Source organism: Malus sylvestris, mitochondrion (genome assembly GCF_916048215.2).
Source record: "Malus sylvestris mitochondrion, complete genome".
In the NCBI taxonomy this organism is placed as follows: Eukaryota; Viridiplantae; Streptophyta; class Magnoliopsida; order Rosales; family Rosaceae; genus Malus; species Malus sylvestris.
The window spans coordinates 95,001-105,000 of NC_065226.1; the positions used below are offsets into that span (position 1 = coordinate 95,001).

The 10,000-nt window shown below is 44.8% G+C and overlaps 1 non-coding gene across 1 annotated transcript in view; it reads left to right on the forward strand.

Annotated features, from left to right (window-relative positions):
• The first annotated feature begins 9,953 nt into the window (after positions 1-9,953).
• trnC-GCA overlaps positions 9,954-10,000 on the forward strand; it is a 71-nt gene continuing 24 nt past the window's right edge. The window contains exon 1 of the tRNA in view: positions 9,954-10,000. This exon is cut by the window's right edge and continues 24 nt beyond it. This is a non-coding gene — a tRNA (tRNA-Cys).

The following is a 10,000-nucleotide window of genomic DNA, read 5'->3' on the forward strand; positions in this document are numbered from 1 at the left end:
GGCTGTTATGTTAGTTGTAGCGCGCCTTCCCTCCTTCTCTCATTTCGGAAAGATTTTTCAGTATTTTTTTATGATGACCTGGTCGAGAGAGTACGATACATTGGTGTAAAAGATTTAGTGGGATCTGTGATCTTGATTTGGCAGCAGTTCAAAAACATTATCCATCTGAGGTTGAAAACCAAGGATTTAAAGGCCCGGTTGATCAGTGAATGAAGAAGGCTCATGCCCGCCCCTCTCTTGCATTTGGGGTTTCCAGAGGCAAGCAAAAGACTAAAAGGAAGGGATGAAGGAACCTTCTTGGATACCTGCTTTAATAGTTCTAAAAGATCAGTCGTCTCTCAAAAGATTGATTCTTGGATAGCTTGTTCTGGACTTCCCTATAGGTTCTGCAGAGGCAGGGGAAGGGCGGGTTCAAAGCCCTTCATTATTATTAGTAAGATGGGGCGCCCCCAGAGGCATTAAAAAATCTTTCTTTCATGGTAAACCCGGAAAGGCCCTACTTATGATGGGGGGGAGTCGAGGTGTCCGTGGTAGGCGATGAATGGAGCAGTCGATCAAGGGGATTAAATGCTTAGTCTTCTATCCCTTCCCCGGTTGGTCGATAATTCCTCAACTATTGGGTAAACATAGATCCTAGAGAGCGAGTTTAAGCAGCATTACTAGAAGAGGGAGTTGATGAGGTTTTTAGACTCAAGGCTTCCGTATCTGTTCTGATTTATCAAAAGAAAAGGTTTTCAGATATCCGTTAAAAGCCCAGGTTTTAAAATATCTGGCCCGGAACTTTAGGACGGAAAAGAAGGTCAAAACGGACCTATTGATTGACCATAGATGCGAACCTTAGCCAGTACCAGCGACTAGTCTTCGGGCTACGAGGTATATAGGGCGAGAGCCCGCTAAGGAACCCAGTAAATTGCACTACACTCAGTACGCACTTATTTCCGGGACCGCTTGATTCAGCATACAGCAGTGCAACATCGGACGTTAATCAGGAAGCATACAGCAGCAAGCACACATCTTTGCGGTCTTTCTAAACCTTATTATATTAAGCCGGTGTCAGCCTTTAGGCTTGACTAATATAATATCAAGTAAAGGGGCATGTATCCACTTTTTTGTAAAGAAAGAGGGCTACTCCACGAGCCGCTACTAAAAATCGAAAAGGTTCACAGCGAGTTCAGTCTATAGTGGGGGAACGTTTCCGCCGGAGGGTTTTGTCTCCATGGAACGAGTATTCACTACCGCTTACAGCACCTTCATTCACTCGTCTTACTACTTCGGAACTGTTTAGCGGACACGTGGAGTCGAACGTCTCTCTACAATATAGCGTAGGTAGACTGATTATTATAGGTGACTGTCTCTACTGGTTTAGAGGCAGTTCTGTTGCTACCAACTTCTTTGTTTGTAGTCTAGTGATCCACATGTTCTAGTGGATCTAAAGTAGGTTTGTGTTCAGCAACTGAAAGAGGTGAGGTTCTGCTTTCTTACCCGGGAATATTGACAAGGGGGAAGCCCCGAAAGGCATACGAGTGCGCCTCTCGTAGACGAATACCGACTCAGTCCGCTCCTACTGCGCGGAAGTCTCAGCCGGTCGGTGTCGGGTCGGCCCCTAGGGAACTATTCGCCTTGGGAGTGGTTCGGCCATCAAGCTACTTTGTGAGGTAGGGGACCAGACTGGTGACTGCTGCAGTTGTTGTCTGCAGGGTATGTGACACCTCACAAGTTAAGTAGTGCTGAGCCAGGGGATCCTCCTTTGGATCGTTACAACGCTCGTTGAACGGTTCAAGTAGAAGTGAATAGGTAAGAAGTGGAAACCCTCCATATCAATCCATCTCCATAGGATACAAGCAAAAGAAAGGAATCCCAAAATCCCGCGGAAAAGAATTCACTCCGGGGGGGTATTCAAAAAGGGGAGCCGCGGGTTCTTGCTTTAGTTTCTTTCTTGCGCACTCAACCATCCCCTGGTCAAGCTCTGGACGAAGCTCGCGCTCGGCCCCTCGGTGGAAGCTATTGGGACAGCGGCTTTGATAGCGCTTTCTCAATGAGATATATCATATCGCGGTAGAGCCCCTAGGGAACTATTCGCCTTGGGAGTGGTCGGACGAGTGACTTAGTCCGAACAAAAGACTTCTTCATTTTTAGGACACATGGCTTTGAACCCACATTTTTGTTTTTGATCTGAGCTTTGAACCCATCTTAAACAGCACTCATGCCTAAACAGCTGAAAATGCTTAGTCACCATCTAATAATAAGATACATTGCAAAATCTACTTTACACATAAGAAAGAAGAGCCGATAAACGATAGACCAAACATTACAAAGCTAATAACTCTTTTAATATTGATTAAAAGAGCAAAAAAATACAACGTACTAAACAAAGTTAAACATAGAAGATTAACTACTTAAAGTACCCTAGAAGGCTAGAACCCTCCCTAAACCCCATTTATCCCCTAAACTTAGATTAGTCTTCCTTCCATATCCACATTACTTAGATTACACAACACTAAACATACCATCCCCAAATGCACTTATACTAGAACAAGGCTACAAGTTCCATCCCTTCCTACACCAAATTGCCCATGTGCTGTCATTGCTGCTGTCATTGCCCACAAAGCTTCACTTCACATAATGTGGCACCCATTTTTATTTTCATCACTGAACAACGTGAAGGAATCCGACGGCGGTGGTGAATAATACGGTGGTAATATGGTCAAACCCAATGAAGGTGGCGGTGCACCGGCTAAAAGAAGATTGAAGGAATAGAAGAAATAGTGTAAGAAGGGGACAAGGAATGCGCTGTGAGGGGAAATAAACAGGAAAGACCAGATCAACCAAACGCATGGTAGCCAAGTTTGACACATATGGATGCCCAGACTAGGACAAAAATACGTAGGAGCCGTAAGGCGTTAGCAAGTAATCCCTTCTTGCATTCCGCCCTTATGAAAAAGGAATTGATAGACCCTAGCTAGCAAGAGCAGAAGCAAGGTAGTGCTAACTCTGCATCGATTCCCCCTCGATCAAACGATTGCCTTTTTCTTTCTTTTGATCTCATTGCCAATCTCGATTCAATGGGGGAATAAAGAGTCCTTGGCCTTACTTTAGAATGAGAATGCGGCGGAGCTTACCTTCGATGATCACCAACCATATCATAGATCTTCCACATGATACCAAACTTCGCAAGAAGCGGGTCTTTGTCGGTAATGCGGACATCATACGATACTACCGGAGCATCAAGTAGTTGATCGATGGTTGTGACAACGCCACTGGTAGCATGATCGGTATGAAGTAACTGCTTTTAGGAGGTCACGAAGTGTGCTCGACTCTGAAAAAACGTATTATAGATAGTAAGTCAAGTTATATATAGTTGAAGAAGGCGCTTGATGAGCCCCTGCTCTTATAGTGAGTGAATGCGGGCAGAAGGGAAGCTGTTCTTCCTTGTCTCTAGTTTTGGCTGTCTGTTACGGTACCTTAGACTTTATAGAGTAGGTTTTCTGCCCTTCCTTAAGTCCGACATCTTTTCTTTTTGTCCGACATCCTGAATTAAAAGGGGCAGATGTCACTTACAATCAAATAGACAATCGAAGGTTCTGAAAGAAAGAAATAACATGATTGACGAGTGGAAATTTTTTTTTGAAGAGTGATCCGCTTCCCCCTTAAACAAACCTTTTAGGTTTGAGGCCATGTGGTTGAACCACACCAAAGAAACTTGGTCCACTAGGTTCCTATCTCTCAAAAAGTTTCTGAATTTGCTACTGCTGCTCAGAAGCGGAATGTTGATGTGTTTGGGAATTAGAAGGAAAAAGAGGAGGAGGGTATTGAAAAAGATTTTATGTAGGAGATGTGTTCCCTTCCTTGTCAATTTGGAGCATGAACTGACTAAGGAATATAATGAGGTTATTGCCCAAGAGGTTCTGCAAGAACGTTGGCTCCAGAAATCCGGGAATACCTGGCTCAAAGAAGGCTACGAAGTAGAGGGCCTTAATGATGATGAGGGAAATTGGAAGACTGATAAAAGTGATTCGCGGGCTACTGCTCTTTCTTATTTGAAAGGTCTTTTTAGTAAGAAGTGGACTGTGGGAGTTTTCATACCAATTTTGAATCTCTTTCCTAGAGTGGATGCTGAGGAGCTTGAAGGATTAAATGCGGATGTCACCCCTCTAAGTGAAGTCTCTTTTCCATTGGCAGTCTAAAGGGCGCCGGGGCCTGATGGGATGCCTGCCGAGCTCTTTCAACAGATGTGGGACTCATGTCATGAGGATATTTGTGATATGGTGAATAATTGCTGCTTCCTTACTGCCCCCTTTCCAGCTGGAATCAATGATACTTACATTGATACCTAAAGTTCAAAGCCCCATTTCTATGAAAGAACCTAGATCAATCCGTTCTTTCAGAACCTTGTACAAGATTGTGTCTAAAATGATTATGAGAAGATTGAGACCCCTGCTGACTAAATTGGTGTCTCCTACACAGGCGAGCTTTGTGCCTGGGCGCCATATCGCTGATAATATAGTTGTGGCTCAAGAGATTCCGAAAAAATTTAGGGTTTCTAAAGCTTTACTTTCAGAATCTTACCTTTTTGTTCTTTGTATGGGGATGGAAGCCTGTTAAGCTATCTAAAGATGGCCCCTGTGTGTCTCATCTGTGCAGATGACTTAATCCTCTTTTCTGGAGCTTCTATGGATCAAGCCGATGCTATGAGGGATTGTCTTGATTCTTTTTGCCTGTCAGGAGGTTAGTTATGACAAATCTAGGCTCTTTTGCTCCCCAAATGTTGATGAAGACCTGGCTTCAAGTCTTTCTATTATTTGTGGCTCTCCTCTTACTACGAATCTTGGCAAGTACCTTTCCCCACTTCCTCACTTCTTCGCTGCCCACTTCACTGCGTTCAGTGCCTCTGGTCGAGCTCTAAGTCCAATAATTTATTTGTCAGTTGGGCCTCACAGGGCTCCGTGGGCCGTTCCTTTGGGCCGCTATCTATCTCTTATCCAAGTTTCTCATGCGTGGGTCCCGCCACAACACTTTCCAAGTGTGTCGTGACGTTCGTCGTTCAATCGCGAAAAATGGACCCCTTTGACGGTGTGGGACCATAATTCGCAGGTGACTTCTGAGCAGTGGAAGTTACCATTATGTCCCTAGATTATGCTAAAGGGGCTTTGGCCTACGGCCAGCCTTGCAAGTAATGCGCAGTGCACATGTGCAGAGAACAAGACATATATTATCTAAGCTCATGCTCAAGCTCTTAATTTACCTGTAATTAGTGCCATTATCAAAGAAAAGAAGTCTATTTTACCCGGGCAGTCGTTCTTTCAGAACCTTCTCGAGAAAAACCTCTATTTCTTCCGTTAAAGTGTTGTTACTTGTTTGCTGTCCAAAAGTGGTATAAGAGGCCTGGGGCTCATTCATTCACTGCAAGGCAGGCAGAAGAGGGGTTTTCTTGTTTCACTGCGAAGAAAGAGATAGAGAATTCGTGCCGGAAAAGGATAAGGGAATTAGGACTCCTTTACTACGTTTTATTCTTGTCTTGGCCTACTATACATAATAATGACATATATAGGGTTATGTATTTCATGCTATTGTCGTTGATACGCTTTCTTTCAGAACCTCGGCCTTATTTGATTAATCTGAAAAGTGGTATTCAGTCTCAGCCCTTGATTAATCTGAACTAGTATTCGACTTCGGCGCCTCGCTCCGTGCCTCACTACTCAAGGACAAAGCAGCAGCAGGAAAGATGGATATGGATCAACATAGGCTAAGTAACATACATATAAAGAAAGGCTGCTCCGACCAATCCTTCTAAACCGACACGACAGGAAGAACCGTTAAGGTAGAAGCTCACTTTCAGTGCCTCACTTCTTCTACTTTGTGCCATCCTTTAAATCAAGAGTATTTGTTTTCTTTCCTATCCGGGAATTCACTTTTGTCAAAAAAGAAGGGGCCGCACAGGCTCCGAAGGAGTGAAGAACAACCAAGCTTAGCAGTAAGGAAAGTCCCATCCGCATAATACTTTGCTTGAACACGACACTCTTTCCTCATTGTTAAAACAATTGGACCATGATCTGAATCTAAAATAGGGAAATTTTCTAGGCTAGCTTCAGGAAACTGCAACAACCAGGAATCATTTACAACAGTTCTATCTAATCTCTCAAAGATCAAGTCCTTTCCTGTCTATTTGACCAAGTAAAAGGAACTCCATCAGCAGGCATTGACAAAAGATTACCACTGTTTAGAAAAGCTATAAAGTCCAGAGTTTGCTTTTTAATCTGTCTAACTCCATGCCCCATATTTGCTAGTGCATCAGCCACTGCATTGGCTTCCCTGAAAACATGCTTAAAGGAAATCTTTGGCCATACTGTGGTTTGAATCAGTGTCCTAGCTCTCCAAGGGGTTTCAAATCACATTAGTCATTCCATTCCTTCCGGATAACCTAAAACATGTGGGCCTACCTAAGAAAGAATAGAAAGGGTACTTTCAGATTAAAAAAAAAAGGGTTATATTACGATGTATACGATGAGATAAGAAGAATAAAACCGGCTCTTCTCTTGAGCCTATTTTGTTTGATTGATCTTGCCGCTTAGAACTGGTAGGTGGGTCTGTCTTTCTCTGGATCCCGCTGCGCTGAAAGACATGAGACATAGATAAAAAATCGTTTAGATCCGGACCGGGCTCTCGAAAGCTCATGTGACCAGAGGTGGGAAGATATGGGCTGGAAAAGCATGTTAATAATCACCGCAGGCCCTTATGCCCCGAGTTCTCAGCTTATCCCCAGAAGTGGAACTAACTGGAGGGTCGGTATGCGAAGAGAGGTCTCCCTTGTAACAGGAGTGAAGAATGACCCGGCCCGGCCACAAGAAGACAGGCAGAGTGGCGGGGCAATGGTACCAGACGTTAAGGAGAGAGAAGTGAGTTGGTCTCGGCCCAGGCGAGTCTCGTGTGTGATAGTCTGACCCGGATTAAGGATATAGTTCCCTTCCTGGTCTGGGTTAGGGTTCCAAACCTGCCATATCCCTTAAAGCCCCGGAGCTCGAGGTCTACTTCTACCTAGATACATACAGCTTGCCTTACCACCATTTCAGAGCCAAGCCTCCCTTTCTGATAGAGGGGGGTGAGAAAGATATTTTTTTTCGGATCGCCTAATTCAATAGCTCAAAAATAGGTGGAGTTCGCCCTTTGAAGCACATAGTTAAGTGTTGCAACAGGGGGGTTGTTCAGCGAACGGGAAGCAAACAAAGTCTCCATACCAACATCGAAGGCTTCGCAGCTATCCAGAAGAGAGCCTTTCTCTATAGGGGTGCTAACGCTTTACTAATATAATATCAAGTAAGGGCTCCTCTTCTGTTCTACGAATCTAACTAATCTATACTACTACTAACTATAGTCAGACTGGGTCTTCTAGAGGGAACTAGCATAGTATGGTTTATATATTTTGTGCTACTAGAACCATAAGCCGCACTATACTTGCGTGAACCTCCTAAACGAAGTACGCTTTGGTGAGCGAGAAGCAGCCGGGTATAGGAGAGGGGGCGGTTGGCTTAGTAAAGATAGTCAATAGTTCAACTTGGTGGATAGTTCGCTCGGCTCGCAGCGGACTTGTTCTAGTGGAAAGAGATTTCTCTCTGGGAAAAACACATAAGATTCGTTCGTTAGAGCTTCATCACTGAATAATGGTGGCTTGACTTTTTGGAGAACTTCTTCGCGTGGGCGGCGTACGTACAAGGTAGTTTACTTGCTTTCTTGTTAGAGGGGGGGGTGTTAGAAATAAGCCACCGCCCGACGACGGTTTACAACACAGAGCGACCCGGGACATCGAGCGAAGAGCTCCAATGCGCGTATTCGGAGCTACGCGGATGCCGTAGTCGCAGAAGCCGGATCAACATCATGACAACGGCATTCTGGAAACTGTTAGGCCAGCCACAATTGGTCTAATGTCTGGGTGCGTATGGCGGTACACTGAGAGCACCTTTCAAGTCGGCTGACAAAGAAAGAAAAAAGGGTTTCGTCGTCTTTTTCCCGCTTTCACCTGCGATTGCGAAGGGATTTGAGGCCGGTTTTCAATTCGCCTCTCTCTCTCCGGCGAGGTTTGACTTCGCGTGGTGGGAAGGCCTTCGCTATTCGCATCTTCCCGTCCAGCAAAGAAAGTGAAGGGGAGCGGACAGCAAGTTGGAGGACGCTGCGGAACCGCGTAATTGATCCATCTGCGCTATTCCCTAATTGAAGCAAGTTAGAAAGCCTTCAGAGCCTCAGCCCCTACCATTTTTTTCATAAAATGAAAGCTGACTAGCAATCGCTCGTTTTTCTTATTAGCATGGGATTGGATGTTAATAATGAAAGACAGAACATCTATTAGAAGGGGGAATTCCTATCGATTTCCGATGGATAACAATCCATCTTTCTCGCTCTCGCTCTTTCTCCCAATCAATCGCGAGGGTTCCGGGCATGAGAACGCAAGTTCCGGAATCGAACAAAACGTCCGAGGACGAAAGAAAAAATGCTCCGCGGGGAACTCGTTTCATGTCGGCGTATTCGTGCCGGTTAGACGTCGGCCATGAAATCCATCACTATACCGAGCAGATCGCGGGCATTCACATCTCGGTCAAACGGAACTATGCGCGGTTCTCTCGTGAATCGCCTTCAGCAAGGTATGGCATTCAGGGTCTGAACCCGGGGAGAAATCTTTCTTCATAGATACAAGACATTCGTTGCTGATCTAAAAAAGATCTTATCCTGTGGGCGTTAGCGGACGTTTTTCATTCTCCAACCGGTCCTTAGTAGCGTTTCCAAAGTCAACCTAACCGGTTACCTTTGTGGAAACGCGCTAAAACAGGCCTATAGGTTCGCCTTTCTAATAGAAGAAGAGTAGATAATTAGATATAATATATATAATTAGCCAGATCATCTGAAGCATGAACAGAATCACCTTTGTTCCGAAGGCCTAGCGAGTTAAGCGAGTTCCTTTTTTTTTTTCAAAGGCGGTCTTTTGGACCGATGACTCGCTTGTTCAGTACTGCTAAAACTATACAAGGAGTATGCCGTCCCCTCGGGACTACCAGTAGTTTTGGTTGTTGAATCTCGTGCAAGTTAGGTTGTGGTTGTATTGGCTGCAAGCGGAACGTAGGCGCTTTAGGTGTGTGTTGACCATGCGCTCTCGCGTCATGTAATGTCGTATGTATGATAGAGGTGGTGTGGTGATTGATCTCAATGCTAATGGTTATCCCCAAGGTTCAACGAATGAATGGGGCTATGATTGTACCCGGATAGAGATGACGGTCTTCCTCTGATGTCTCCAAGCCGGCCATAATAGAATAGATAGGCGAAGCAGCCAATAGCAGTCTGTTCTCGCCTATCGATAGATAGTAGGGTGCTTCCAAGCTCAAACCATTTGAAACTGAATTGCTACTTTATTCTTGTTATTGATAGAGTGGTATTCTCCGCCCCTGTCAAATAAAGTAGAGGGAGAGAACAGGAAGAGAGAAGGAAAAAGAGCACACAAAGATTTACAAGTCTAATGGGAGAAGAATGGCTGACACGTTGACTGCCTTCGAGACTATAAAATATAACCCAAGCGGTCTAACCCCCGGGGCGGACCCCAACCGAAAGGCGCTAGACGGACTAACGGCAAGCGAGATAAAGAAAGCAGCTGGCCCTATGGAACGGAACAGGTTGCTTATTTACTTTTAGTAAGACCACTTTGGTAAGCAAAATTCGATTATATAGGCATGGTTGCTTACAAGACAAAAGATCTGTTCTTTGCTTGAACATATAGAGGAAACAACCTTCTACCTGGCCTCTGTACCAGTAGTGGAGTGGCTTGCTACTTTCAATCAGAAAAGGAAAATTGAGCAAGGCAAGGGAGAAAGAAGTTGTCCCCTCTTCTCTGGTAACCCGCCACCACATATGTAGAAAAAGAGGGAGCAGGGAAGGAGGAACAACCGTTTGACTTTGGCACATGAGGTGGCGGGTTTGGCTAGGTAACATAATGGAAATGTATCGGACTGCAAATCCTGGAATG